This window comes from Chlorocebus sabaeus, chromosome 16 (assembly GCF_047675955.1).
Source record: "Chlorocebus sabaeus isolate Y175 chromosome 16, mChlSab1.0.hap1, whole genome shotgun sequence".
Classification (NCBI taxonomy): Eukaryota; Metazoa; Chordata; class Mammalia; order Primates; family Cercopithecidae; genus Chlorocebus; species Chlorocebus sabaeus.
Window position 1 is genome coordinate 48,035,781 of NC_132919.1, and position 15,668 is coordinate 48,051,448.

A 15,668-nucleotide genomic window follows, 5' to 3' on the forward strand; every position below is an offset into this window, starting at 1 on the left:
AAGAACTAAAATCAACTGTGAAGTCTTGGATAAAGACCCAGTGTTAAACCAAATCTAATTTAACTTCCCTTTTTTATTCATTGGTTCAACTTTCATTCATTGAGTAACTACTTGCTGACAAGCATGATATGAATGAGACATGGCGTCTGCTCTCAATGAGCTCGCTGTCTAGGAGAAAACACCAGTCCTGAGACTGACAATGGCCTGCACTGCGGCCAGTGCTGTGTGAGGGAGGCTGGGGGAGAGGCATCTACCCAAGGTGTGTTGCAGAAGGTCTCCTGGAGGTTTGCATCTAGTCCTGAGAAAGAAGCAGTGTGTCAGTTTCCTATTGCTGCTGGAACAAATTGCACACATGCAGTGGCTTAAAACCCTAGAAATTTATTGTCTTACAATTCTGGAGGCCAGAAGTCTTAAGGGAGTCTTACGGGATTAAAATTAAAAGTGTTGGGCCAGGTGCACTGGCTCATGCCTGTAATCCCAGCACTTTGGGAAGCTGAGGTGGGTGGATCACCTGAGGTCATGAGTTCAAGACCAGCTTGGTCAACACGGCGATGTCCCATCTCTATTAAAAATATAATAATTAGCTGGGCGTGGTGGTGCACACCTGTTATCTCAGCTACTGAGGTACAAGAATCGCTCGAAGCTGGGAGGCGGAGGTTGCAGTGAACGGAGATCCAATCACACCGCTGCACTCCAGCCCAGGCAGCGAAGTGAAACTGTCTCAAAAAATAAATAAATAAATAAACAAAATCAAGATGTTGGTAGGGCTGGTTCCTTTGAGGGAAACCAGAGAAGAATCCATTCCTTGTCTCTTAGAGCAGCTAGTGACTCCAGTTGTTCTTTGGCGTATGGCCACATCATTCCACTCTCTGCCTCTGTGCTCACATTTCCTCCTCTTTGTCGAATCTCCCTCTGCCTTCTTGGTTTTATTTTTTTGAATAAGGTAGTGCCTTCCCTCATGGTCTTGGTATGCCTTTGATGAGCAAGGAAAGCCTTTCTCTGGAAACCCCCAGCAGACTGCCTTCAGGCTCCTCGGCTATGACTGCTACGCATGCCAACAACTAATGCCAAGCGGGACATAGTACTGTGGGCATCAGCAGAATGGCTCACTTTTGGTCAGCGTGATCAGGTAAGACTTCTTAGAGGAGGTGGTGGCATTTGGACTGGAATTTGAAGGATGAAAAGGATGGTGACCATGGAAAGGGAGGAAGGAAAGGGCATTCCAAGCCAAATGGAATGAACAGAGGGGAGAAGGCGGGAATAAGGAAGAGATGAACAGCTTTACAGGAATGATTTTTTAAGTGCCTTCTATGGACTAAGAAGTCGTTTAATCCTTATGAAAAAAATAGCTTCTAGCCGGGCGTGGTGGTGCACACCTATAGTCCCAGCTACTCAGGAGGCTGAAGTGGGAGAATCCTTGAACACAGGCGTTTGAAGTTACAGTGAGCTGGCTGGGTGCCATGGCACAGGCCTATAATCCCAGCACTTTGGGAGGCTGAGGCAGGCAGATCACTTGAGCCCAAGAGTTCAAAACCGGCATGGGCACCACGGTGAAACTCCGTCTGTATTGAAAAAAAAAAAAAAAGTTACAGTGACGTGATCACGCCACTACTGCACTTTAGCCTGGGCAACAGACCAAGTGCCTGTCTCAAAACAAACAAACAAACAAGAACAGGCTGGGCTCAGTGGCTCACATCTATAAATCTGAGCACTTTGGAAGGCTGGGGTGAGCAGATCACTTGAGGTCAGGAGTTTGAGACCAGCCTGGCCACATGGTGAAACCCCATCTCTACGAAAAATACATAAATTAGACAGGCATGGTGGCACACATCTGTAATCCCAGCTACTCAGGAAGCGGAGGCAGGAGAATCGCTTGAATCTGGGTGGCGGAGGTTGCAGTGAGCCGAGATCACGCCACTGCACTCCAGCCTGTGTAACAGAGAGCGAGACGCTGTCTGGTAAAAAATAAGTAAATAAAATAAACAAACAAACAAACAAAATAGTTTATTCTGCAGGTGGAGATTTATGATTGAGGAATCCAGGCTTGGAGAGATTAGATAATGTGTCCAAAGTTGGTAGAACAAGATTTGATCTCAATTCCATCTCAACATATGATGATTTTATTTATTCATTCATTCATTGCTTATTTATTTGTAATAAACATTTCTATATTATAATTTATTACAAAAGTAATAAGGCTGATTTTAGCAAATCTTTAAGGTGAACTAGGTTTAAAAAGTATGGATATTCAGCTATACATTTTCCTAGGATCATATAAACATGTTTATCTCCTTTATATATATTATTATATATTAATATATCTTATCTCTGTTAATATTATATATATAATTTTTATTTTCTCTTTTAAGAGAGGAAGAGTTGCTATGCTGCCCAGGCTGATCTTAAACTCCTGGGCTCAAACCATTCTCTGCCTCAGCCTCCCAAGTAACTGAGACTACGGGCGTAAGCCATTAAATCTGGCTATTTTTACAAAAGAAAAAAAAAAGGACCATTCTGGACAATTAATGGAATCAGAATAAAGTCTATAGATTAGAGAGTAGTATTGATCAGTGTGAATTTGTTGATTTTTACAATTGTCCTATGGTTATATCTTTCCTTGTACTTAGGAAAAACACATTGATACATTTAGTGATAAAAGGGCATCATATCTGCAACATATTCAGTTTAGAAATTGTGTGTGTGTGTGTGGAGACAGAGAGAGAAGGATAAAGCAACTGTAGTGAAATGGCAAATGGGAGATCTGGGTAAAGAGTGCACAGAAGGGCCGGCTGCGGTGGCTCACATCTGTAATCCTGGTACTTTGGGAGGCCGACGTGGGTGGATCACCTGAGGTCAGGAGTTCGAGACCAGCCTGACCAACATGGAGAAACCCTGTCTCTACTAAAAATACAAAATTAGCTGGGTGTGGTGGTGTGCGCCTGTAATTCCAGCTACTGGGGAGGCTGAGGCAGGAGAATTGCTCGAACCTGGAAGGCGGAGGTTACAGTGAGCTGAGATTGCACCATTGCACTCCAGCCTTGGTGACAGAGCAAGACTCCGTCACCAAAAAAAAAAAAAAAGTACACAAATTATTATTATTATTATTTTTTTCTGAGACGGAGTCTCACTCTGTCGCCCAGGCTGGAGTGCAGTGGCTGGATCTCAGCTCACTGCAAGCTCCGCCTCCCGGGTTTACGCCATTCTCCTGCCTCAGCCTCCCGAGTAGCTGGGACTACAGGCACCCACCGCCACGTCCGGCTAGTTTTTTTGTATTTTTTTAGTAGAGACGGGGTTTCACTCTGTTAGCCAGGATGGTCTCGATCTTCTGACCTTGTGATCCGCCCGTCTCGGCCTCCCAAAGTGCTGGGATTACAGGCTTGAGCCACCGCGCCCAGCCCACAAATTATTTTTATTTTATTTTTATAATAGAGATGGGGTCTTGCCATGTTGCCCAGGTTGATCTCAAACTCCTAGCCTCAAGTGATTCTCCTGCCTTGGCTTCCCAAAGTGCTGGGATTACAGGTGTGAGCTACCACACCCAGCTCCAGGAATTCTTTCTATTCTTGCAACTTTTCTGTAAATCTGAAATAATGTCAAAATGAAATTCTGTTTTTAAAAAATGAGATCAGGCCATGTACTGTACTCAATGACTTGAATTTTTTTTCTTGACCATATGCAATAAACATTTTTTTCCAGGTTAATACATACAGTTCCTAGTCATTCTCTTTAATGGCTGTGTAATTTTCCGCAGTAATGTTCCATTGTATAAATACATTCTCAGTTTTTCAACAACCCACTTGTTGATGGATTTGACTTTTTTTTTTGTTTTGTTTTTTGTTTTTTTCCTGAGACAGAACTTGCTCTGTCACCCAGGCTGGAGTGCAGTGACACGATCTTGGCTCACTGCAACCTCCGCCTCCTGGGTTCAAGCGATTCTCCTTCCTCAGCCTCCCGAATAACTGGGACTACAGGTACGTGCCACCACACCTGGCTAATTTTGTTTCGTTTTGTTTTGTTTTTAGTAGAGACGGGGTTTTGCCATGTTGGCCAGACTGTTCTCCAACTCCTGACCTCAGACCTCAGGTGATCCGCCCACCTTGGCCTCCCAAAGTGCTGGGATTACAGGCATGAGCCACTGTGCCCGGCGTTTTTTGTTTGTTTGTTTGTTTGTTTTTTGGTTTTGTTTGGTTGTGGGAGGGTCTCACCCTGGAGTGCAATGGTGCAATCACGACCCACTACAGCCTCACCCTCCTGGGCTCAAGCCAATCCTTCTCCCTCAGCTTCCTGAGTAGCTGGGACCATAAGTGTGGGCCACTATGCCTGACTAATTTTAGTACTTTTTGTAGAGACAGAGTATCCATCCCTATGTTGCCCAGTCTGGTCTTGAACTCATGGGCTCAAGCAACCCTCCAGCCTTGGCCTTCCATAGTGCTGGAATTACAGGCATGAGTCACTGTGCCCAGCTTCATGGCGATTCTTGCAGATTTTTCTTGCCATGTGAACTTGACTTTTCCCGCTACGAGCATTTTTAAAAAATATATTTATTTAAAAAGTACAATTGTTGTCATATCCCTCTATGTGCTTTTTTTTTTTTTTTTTTTTTGAGGCAGAGTCTCTGTCGCCCATGCTGGAGTGCAGCGGCACAATCTCGGCTCACTACAAATTCCGCCTCTCTGGCTCAAGCAATTCTCTGCCTCAGTAGCTGGGATTACAGGTACCTGCCACCAAGCCCAGGTAATTTTTGTATTTTTAGTAGAGACGGAGTTTCACCATCTTGGCCAGGCTGGTCTTGGACTCCTAACCTCGTGATCTGCCCGCTGGCCTCTGACTCCCAAAGTGCTGGGATTACAGGCGTGAGCCACCCCTCTATATGCATTTTTTTTTTTTTTTTTGAGACAGAGTCTCACTCTTTTGCCCAAGCTGGAGTGCAGTGGCGCGATCTCGGCTCACTGCAGCCTCCGCCTCCTGGGTTCAAATGATTCTTCTGCCTCAGCCTCCTGAGTAGCTGGAACTACAGGCGCGTGCCACCATGCCCAACTAATTTTTGTATTTTTAGTAGAGACGGGGTTTCACCATGTTGGCCAGGATGGTCTCCATCTCTTGACCTTGTGATCTGCCCGCCTCAGCCTCCCAAAATACTGGGATTACAGGCATGAGCCACCGCACCCGGCCCCTCTATATGCATTTTAAGATAATATTAGGCCAGGCTCAGTGGCCTGCCTATAATCCCAGCACTTTTGCTAGGTGGCGATGAAAGGATCTCTTGAGCCCAGGAGTTCAAGACCAGCCTGGGCAACATAGGGAGACCCCGTCTCCACAAAAAATTAAAAAATAGCCAAGTACAGTGGCCCATGCCTGTGGTCCCAGCTACTAGGGAGGCTAAGGTGGAGAGGATCACTTGAGCACTGGAAGGTAGAGACTCCAGTGGGCTGTGATCACACCACTGCATTCCAGCTAGACAACAGAGCAAGACCCTGTCTCAAACGAACAAAGAGAATATTTACTTAGGTCTAAAAACAAAAACAAAACAAAAATCTTGGGATTTCTATCTGCAATTGCCTTCAATTTGAGGGTTACCTTGGTAAGGGCTGACTTACAGGAACATGGTGTATGTTTCCACATGTGGAAGTATTTAAGGAGAATTTATAGCTGGGCGTGGTGGCTTATGTTTGTAATCCTAGCACCTTGGAAGGCTGAGATGGGCAAATCACTTGAGGCCAGGAGTTCAAGACAAGCCTGGTCAACATGGCAAAACCCCATCTCTAGTAAAAATACAAAAGTTAGCTGGGCGTGGTGGCACACACCTGTGATCCCAGCTACTTGGGAGGCTGAAGCAGAATTGCTGGAACCCAGGAGGTGGAGGCCGCAATGAGCTGAGATCATGCCACTGCATTCTAGCCTGGGAGACAGAGACTCTGTCTTGAAGAAAGCAAATTTATGTAAGTAAACTGTATAAACAGAGATCAATATTAAAATATACTTTGGGGGCTCACATCCTCAAGGCCTGAGACTGCTTTTTTTTGTTTTTTTTTTTGTTTTTTTTCTTGAGATGGAGTCTTGCTCTGTTGCCCAGGCTGGATGGAGTGTGGTGGTGTGATCTTGGCTCACTGCAGCATCCACCTCCTGGGTTCAAGCGATTCTTCTGCCTCAGCCTCCCGAGTAGAGTAACTGGGACTACAGGTGCATGCCACCACACCTAGCTAATTTTTTTTCCTTTTTCTTTTTTTTTTTTTTTGAGATGGAGTCTTGTTCTGTCACCTAGGCTGGAGTGCAGTGGCACACTCTCGGCTCACTGCAAGCTCTGCCTTCTGGCTTCACACCATTCTCCTGCCTCAGCCTCCCCAGCAGCTGGGACTACAGGCGCACACCGCCACGCCTGGCTAATTTTTCTGTATTTTTTGTAGAGACAGGGTTTTTACTATGTTAGCCAGGATGGTCTTGATCTCCTGATCTTGTGATCCACCTGCCTTGGCCTCCCAAAGTGCTGGGATTACAGGCGTGAGCCACCGTGCCCAGCCTAATTTTTGTATTTTTTTTAAGTAGAAATGGGGTTTTGCCATGTTGGCCAGGCTGGTCTTGGACTCCTGGCCCCAGGTGATCCGCTCGCCTTGTCCTCTCAAAGTGCTGGGATTACAGATGTGAGCCACCATGCCCGGACTGCCTTTTTTTTTCAACCCACCTCCCACTATGATGACAAAGCACAAAGGGACTCAGCTGCCCTTAGAAAAGTTGATTCCTGCTGCGTGGTGCTATTGGCTCTTTCTCACCTGTCTCTCTGTGGATCCTTGATGCACTACTTCATATTATTATGCTCATTTTTTCAATGTTTAAAAATTTATTTATTTAGAGTAGGGGGGTGGGCTCTCACTATGTTGCCTAGATTGGCCTTGAACTCCTAGGCTCAGGCAATCCTCCTACCTCAGCCTCCCAAGTAGCTGGAATTACAGGCAGGGGCTGCTGCTCCTGGCTATTATATCTGTTTTACGGAAGGAGGAACAGAAGCTGGTACTGTAACAAGTTGCCAAGATTGCCCCAGAGTTAGCAGTGGCTGCATTGGTCTGACACCCAAGGGTTTTCAGGCAGCTGATGACTCCTGTCCTGGTCTTGATCTTGGGCTTCTCAATTGCTACTGGTACTTGTGTTCCGTTTGGCAGCTCCCTGAACAACCTCAGACATCCAAGCACAAGGTGGCATTTGGTTTTGGTGGGGGGGTTCAGCATAGGGCCAGCCTGTTGTTTCCAAGAAGAAGGCTGCCAACAGATGACAGGCTTCACTTTCTCACAAAGCTGCAGGGCTCTAGCCTAAGAGATTTAAACAAATCTTCCCCAAAGTGAACTGACTTGTGGTCAGTTCCTTGCTCTGCCTCTCTACTTCCCTGGGCTGCATCTCTGCCTCTCTGGACCTGACCCATCCTTCAAAGCCCAACCTAAATGCCACCTTCTCCATGGAGCCTTTTCTGATTTCTCTCTTCTCTATAGGTTCCTCCTCCCCACCATGCTGGGTTTGCACCCACCTTTCTTGGAATGCATTCACTTTCCTGCTGTGATTATCATTAAATAGTTGACCTTTTTGAACCTCAATCACTTCACCTGTAAAACTGACATATGTCTGTTTTCACCTGTAAAACTGACAGTGGTAGACGTCAAGCGAAAGCTCAGCCTTATAATGTCTGCCTTATAAGTCTGTTGTGAAGGCCAAGTTAAAAGACACGATATACGTAAAGCACAGTCCGAGGCACAAAGAATGTTTTAGCACCTGTCGACCTGATGTTATCACACACACACGGCCCTACATATTCATGCACAGATCTCATCTCTATGTATTCAGGCACTTATCCTTTTACCTTGTATAATAATTATTTGCATGGACTGTAGGCGCCTTCGTGGTAGGAAAAATAGGGTGTAGTGAAAAGAAACAGGATTTGGAATAAAAAAGTCTGCCCCTCAACCAATGGTGTGGCTGCGAGCAAGTGGCTTTTCCTCTCTGAGCTTTGGTTTCTTCAGAACAATAAAATGTGCCTCACTGTCTCCTCATGTACATTATCAAAATAAGATAATGGATGCTCAAGGATTCAGAGATTGCCAAATGCTAATGTATGTATTATCCAATTGCTCTTGTCTGTTTCCCAGAAGCCCAGCACAGTGCCTTGCTGGGGACAGGTAGAGGTGTGCACAGCGGGGATTTGTTCAGTAAGGAGTAGACCATTGTGAGAGACAGGACTAGCTAGATTTCCTAGGCCAACTAAGAATCCCGAAGCCTAACTGGGGAGGTGGCTGCATCCACCTTTAAACATGAGGCTTGCAACTTAGCTCACACCTGACCAATCAGGTAGTAAAGAGAGCTCACTAAAATGCTAAGTAGGCAAAAATAGGAGGTAAAGAAATAGCCAATCATCTATCGCCTGAGAGCATAGGAGGAGGGATAATGATTGGGATATAAACCCAGGCATTCATGCTGGCAACGGTAACCCCCTTTGGGTCCCCTCCCATTTTATGGGAGCTCTGTTTTCACTCTATTAAATCTTGCAACTGCACACTCTTCTGGTCTGTGTTTGTTATGGCTTAAGCTGAGCTTTTGCTTGCTGTCCACCACTGTTATTTGCCACTGTTGCAGACCTGCCGCAGACTTCCAACCCTCCGGATCCAGCAGGGTGTCCGCTGTGCTCCTGATCCAGCAAGGCACCCATTGCCGCTCCCAACTGGGCTAAAGGCTTGCTATTGTTCCTGCACAGCTAAGTGCCTGGGTTCATCCTAATCAAGCTGAATAGAGTTATAACACTCACCGCATGGCCCAAGATTCCATTCCTTGGAATGTGTGAGGCCAAGAACCCCAGGTCAGAGAACAAGAGGCTTGCCGCCATCTTGGAAGCGGCCTGCCACCACCTTAGGAGCTCTAAGAACAGGGACCCCCAGTAAGATATTGGCAACCATGAAGGGACCTCCAAAGCAGTAATATTGGACCACTTTTGCTTGCTCTTCTGTCCTATCCTTCCTTAGAATTGGAGGAAAATACTGGGCATCTGTCGGCCAGTTAAAAATGATTAGCGTGGCCACCTCACCTAAGACTCAGATATAAGGCTGTCTGGGAAAGGGCTTTCTAACAACCCCCAACCCTTCTGGATTGGGAGCGTTGGTCTGCCTGGAACCAGCTTCTGCTTTCAATTTTCCTGGGGAAGCTGAGGGCTGACTAGAGGCAGAAAGCCGTCATCCCAAACTCCCGACGTTAGCCGGTTGAGATCATGGCTCAGTCAGAAGTCTCTACTCAACAGTCACCCATGCGTGCGCCCCTACCTTTCCTTCTGACCCATACCTCCTGGGTCCCAAGCATGACTTTCTTAAAAGTGTAGCCCCAAAATTCTCCTTATCTCTGAATCTACTTCCTCTGATCCCTGCCTCCTAGGTACTGATGCTTCAGACTTTCACTTCCTCTCCCAAGTATTAGAGCAGGTTGTATCTCCAAAGGGATCTAAGGCAGCTCTATGCTGTGTCCTTAGGCATCTAGGCTATGAACCCAGGGAGTCTTGTCCCTGGTTTCCCTCCCAATTTAGGCATACAGCTTTCGACATGGGCAGTTATGTGGGACCTGTTCCCCACCACCCTTGCCAGGGCCCCAAGTTTGTAAATGGCTAGGAGGATTGCTCTCTCATTGTGTGAGATGCTCTCCTCCCCTGATTTCTACCCATCTTACCCCTCTGTGATACAATCTCCAAGCCTTGGCTCATTGGCCAGGGCCTTAGAACTGATGACCCAGTACTTTAACAACTAGAACTGGGTCTACAACAACATAATAGATCAAGATGAAAGCGAATTGAGTAAGTCAAGGAGAGAAGAGACAGAGAGATAGAGAGAAAAAAGAGAGGGAGAGAAAAAGAGAGACAAATGTAGTAAAGAAAAAACAGTGTGCTCTATTCCTTTAAAAGCCAGGATGAATTAAAAACCTATAATTGATCATTGAAGGTCTTCTCTATGACCCTATAACACTCCAATATTGCCTTGTTGTCAGTGTAAACAAGGGTGTAGCCTGAAAACACTGAGACCACAGTAGCCTTCCTATCAAAAATCCTTTACCCAGCAACCCACAGATGGCCCAAATGCATTCAATCTGTAGCAGCGACTGCTTTGCTAACAGAAGAAAGTGAAAAGTAACTTTTTTTTTTTTTTTTGAGATGGAGTCTTGCTCTGTCACCCACGCTGGGGTCCAGTGGCGTGATCTCGGCTCACTGCAAGCTCTGCCTCCCGGGTTCACGCCATTCTCCTGCCTCAGCCCCCTGAGTAGCTGGGACTAACAGGCGCCCGCCACCAGGCCCGGCTAATTTTTTTTTTGTATTTTTAGTAGAGACCGAGTTTCACCTTGTTAGGCAGGATGGTCTCGATCTCCTGACCTCATGATCCACCCATCTTGGCCTCCCAAAGTGCTGGGATTACAGGCGTGAGCCACTGCGCCCAGCCTAGAAAAGTAACTTTTAGAGGAAACCTCATTGTGAGCACATCTCACCAGTTCAGAATTATTCTAAGTCAAAAAAGCAAAAAGGTAGCTTACTAACTCAAAAATCTTATAAGTGTGGGGCTATTCTGTTAGAAAAAGGTGATTTAACATTAACCACTGAAAATTCCCTTAACCCAGCAGATTTCCTAACAGGGGATTTAAATTTTAATTACCATACAAAGGTCTGACCAGACCTAGGAGGAACTCCCTTCAGAACAGAACTATAGATGGCTCCTCCCAAGTGATTGAGGAAAAACACAATGGGTATTCAGTAATTGACAAGGAGACTCTTGCAGAAGCAGAGTTAGAAGAATTGCCTAATAGGTCTGCTCAAATGTGGGAGCTGTTTGCCCTCAGCCAAGCCTTAAAGTATTTACAGAATCAAAATCCTGATTCAAAAGGTTACCGACACCCTCTCTGAAGCAAATTTGCGTAAGAACTGTTGTTTATGGGAATGCATCTTGATGGGGCAGCTGGGTTGTTACGAAATACTCAGGAACCCAGCCCAGCTCTAGAACTCGCCTCTGAGCACAAAGGCAATGTTGGGCACGCTGGTAAAGGACTAGAATCCAGCAGCCCAGACCCCTTTGTGGTTAAGAAAGGCGAGAAAAGGGGTGCAGGACTGCTACATCAGTGAGCATAACTAATCCAATAAGCAGAAGTCCATGGGTGGTTATGTACCCTGGAAAGGAATAAGCATTAGGACCATAGAGGACGCTCTAGGACTAATGCTCATCAGAAAATGACTAGGGGTGCTGGCATCCCAAGGTTTTTTTTTTCAGATAGGAAACTTTCCCCCCAAGGCAAAAATGCCCCTAAGATGTATTCTGGAGAATTCGGCCCAGAGTGTATGTACCTTTTTCCCTGTCAGACTTGAAGCAAATTAAAATAGACCTAGGTAAGGCTGGGCGTGGTGGCTCACTCCTGTGATCCTAGAACTTTGGGAGGCCGAGGCGGGCAGATCATGAGGTCAGGAGATCGAGACCATCCTGGCTAATACGTTGAAACTTCGTCTCTACTAAAAACACACGCACACACAAAAATTAGCCAGGCATGGTGGTGGGCACCTGTAGTTCCAGCTACTCGGGAGGCTGAGGCAGGAGAATGGCGTGAACCCTGGAGGCGGAGCTTGCAGTGAGCCAAGATCGAACTGCTTCACTCCACCCTGGGCAACAGAGTGAGACTCCATCTCAAAAAAAAAAAAAAAAAAACCAGACCTAGCTAAATTCTCACATAACCCTGATGGCTATATTGATGTTTTACAAGGGTTAGGACAATCCTTTGATCTGATACGGAGAGATATAATGTTACTGCTAGATCAGAGACTAATCCCAAATGAGAAGTGTCGCCATAACTGCAGCCTGAGAGCTTGGCGATCTCTGGTATCTGAGTCAGGTCAATGATAGGATGACAAGAGGAAAGAGAACAATTCCCCACAGGCCAGCAGGCAGTGCCCAGTGTAGACCCTCACTGGGACGTAGAATCAGAACATAGAGATTGGTGCCGCAGACATTTACTAACTTGCGTGCTAGAAGGACTAAGGAAAACTAGGAAGAAGCCTATGAATTATTCAGTGATGTCCACTATAACACAGGGAAAGGAAGAAAATCCTACTGCCTTTCTGGAGAGATTAAGGGAGGCATTGAGGAAACATACCTCCCTGTCACCTGACTCTATTGAAGGCCAACTAATCTTGATAAGTTTATCACTCAGTCAGCTGCAGACATTAAAAAAAAACTTCAAAAGTCTGCCTTAGTCCTGGAGCAAAACATAGAAACCCTATTTGAATTTGGCAACCTCAGTTTTTTATAGTAGAGATCAGGAGGAACAGGCAGAACAGGACAAATGAGATAAGAAAAAGGCCACTGCTTTAGTCATGGCCCTCAGGCAAGCAGACCTTGAAGCCTCTGGAACATGGAAAGGCTGGGCAAATCGAATGCCTAATAGGGCTTGCTTCCAGTACGGCCTACAAGGACACCTTTTTTTTTTTTTGAGACAGAGTCTTGCTCTGTCGCCCGGGCTGGAGTGCTGGAGTGCAGTGGCACGATCTCGGCTCACTGCAAGCTCCGCCTCCCCGGTTCACGCCATTCTCTTGCCTCAGCCTCCTGAGTAGCTGGGACCACAGGCACCCACCACTACGCCCGGCTAATTTTTTGTGTTTTTTAGTAGAGATGTGGTTTCACTGTGTTAGCCAGGATGGTCTCGATCTCCTGACCTCATGATCCACCCGCCTCGGCCTCCCAAAGTGCTGGGATTACAGGCGTGAGCCACCGCGCCTGGCCAAGGACATTTTTAAAAAGATCGTCCGAATAGAAATAAGCTGCCTCCTGTTGATGCCCCTTATGTCAACGGAATCACTGGAAGGCCCACTGCTCCAGGGGATGAAGGTCCTCTGAGTCAGAAGCCACTAACCAGATGGATCCAGCAGCAGGACTGAGGGTGCCCGAGGCAAGTGCCAGCCCATGCCATCACCGTCACAGAGCCCCATGCTTGACCGTTGAGGGCCAGGAGGTTAACTGTCTCCTGGACACTGGCACGACCTTCTCAGTCTCACTCTGCTGTCCCGGACAACTGTCCTCCAGATGTGTCACTATCCGAGGGGTCCTAGGACAGCCAGTCACTAGATACTTCTCCCAGTCACTAAGCTGTGACTGGGGAGCTTTACTCTTTTCACATGCTTTTCTAATTATGCCTGAAAGTCCCACTCCCTTGTTAGGGAGAGACATTCTAGCAAAAGCAGGGACCACTATACACTAGAATTAGAATGAAAAAGGATAAATATATATACAGACTCAAAGTATGCTTACCTAGTCCTCCATGCCCATGCAACAATACAGAGAGAAAGGGAATTCCTAACTTCCGAGGGAACACCTATCAAACATCAGGAAGCCATCAGGAGATTATTATTGGCTATACAGAAACCTAAAGAGGTGGCAGTCTTACACTGCCGGGTCATCAGAAAGGAAAGGAAAGAAGAAATAGAAGGGAATCGCCAATCAGATATTGAAGCCAAAAGAGCCGCAAGGCAGGACCCTCCATTAGAAATGCTTATAGAAGAACCCCTAGTATGGGGTAATCCTCTCTGGGAAACAAGCCCCAGTACTCAGCAGGAGAAATAGAATGGGGAACCTCACGAGGACATAGTTTCCTCCCCTCAGAATGGCTAGCCACCGGAGAAGGAAAAATACTTTTGCCTGCAGCTAACCAATGGAAATTACTTAAAACCCTTCACCAAACCTTTCACTTAGGTATTGATAGCACCCATCAGATTGCCAAATTATTATTTACTGGACCAGAGCTTTTCAAAACTATCAAGCAGATTGTCAGGGCCTGTGAAGTGTGCCAAAGAAATAATCCCCTGCACTACAGGCCATACATTTCAATCCCTGTATCTTTAACCTCCTTGTTAAGTTTGTTTCTTCCAGAACAAAGCTGTAAAACTACAAATGGTTCTTCAAATGGAGCCTCCGATGCAGTCCATGACTAAGATCTACTGCGGACCCCTGGACCAGCCTGCTAATCCATGCTTTGATGTTGGTGACATCGAAGGCACCCCTCCTGAGGAAATCTCAACTGCATGACCCCTACTACGCCTCAATTCAGCAGGAAGCAGTTAGAGCAGTCATTAGCCAACCTCCTCAACAGCACTTGGGTTTTCCTGTTGTAAGGGGGGACTGAGAGACAGGACTAGCTGGATTTCCTAAGCCAACTAAGAATCCCTAAGCCTAGCTGGGAAGGTGACTGCATCCATCTTTAAACACGGGGCCTGCAATTTAGCTCACACCCGATCAATCAGGTAGTAAAGAGAGCTCACTAAAATGTTAATTAAGCAAAAACAGGAGGTAAAGAAATAGCCAATCACCTATCGCCTGAGAGCACAGGAGGAGGGACAATGATCAGGATATAAACCCAGGCATTTGAGTCAGCAATGGCAACTCCCTTTGGGTCCCCTCCCATTTTATGGGAACTCTGTTTTCACTCTATTAAATCTTGCAACTGCACACTCTTCTGGTCCGTGTTATGGCTTGAGCTGAGCTTTTGCTTACCGTCCACCACTGCTGTTTGCTGCTGTTGCAGACCCACCACTGATTTCCACCCCTCTGGATCTGGCAGGGTGTCCGCTGTGCTCCTGATCCAGCTAGGCACCCATTGCTGCTCCCGATCAGGCTAAGGCTTGCCATTGTTTCTGCATGGCTAAGTGCCTGGGTTTGTCCTAATTGAGCTGAATAGAGCTATAACACTCACTGCATAGCCTAAGATTCCATTCCTTGGAATCTGGGAGGCCAAGAACCCCAGGTCAGAGAACAAGAGGCTTGCCACCATCTTGGAAGTGGCCAGCCACTATCTTGGGAGTTCTAAGGACAAGGACCCTCCCCATAACAATTGTGCTTACTTTATTTGGTCTTCCTGGTTCCCTTCTGAGACAACTTTTTTATTTTTTGTAGAGACGGAGTCTTGCTGTGTTGCTCAGACTGGTTTTGAACTCCTAGCCTCAAATAATCCTCTCACCTTGACCTCCCAAGTATTGGGATTACAGGTGTGAGCTACCCTGCTCGGCCCCTCTGAGATAAGCTTTAATATCCTCATTTCAAAATGAGTAAACTGAGGTTTGGAGTGGGTAAAGTGGTTCATTCATTCCTTTGTTCATTCATCCATCTATTCATTTATTCCACAGACATCTGATTTAGCAGCTATCCTACATCAGACAGGCTGACTCTGGGCATACGAAGATGATTAAGACAAAAATCCCTGTCCTCACAGTCCAGAATGAAGGACAGACACATAAAGATAAGTATAATACAAGATGAATCATGAATTGTAGCTAATATTTATTGGGTACTTACTAAGTGCCAGTGACTGCTGTAAGCTCTTGGTGTGTTTTACCCCTTCAGTTCTCCCCAACCTCTGTTAGGTACATGTCTCATAGATTGATTCATAGATAAGACTGAAGCCTGGTGAGTGCCTGCGGTTTTATAAGTAACAAATGGCAGAGCCAGGATGAATACCCAGTGGATGGGTATTAGTGCCAGAGGTCCCACTTGGCCATCAAGCTCTACCGTCTCTTGATGATAAAGTAGCACACGGGGCCGTAAGTGGGTGGGGGAGGCTAACTCAGTCTGGCGTTCACGGTGTTCAGGGGAGATTTCCTGAAAGACTAAGGAATTAGCTAGACAGAGGTGAGT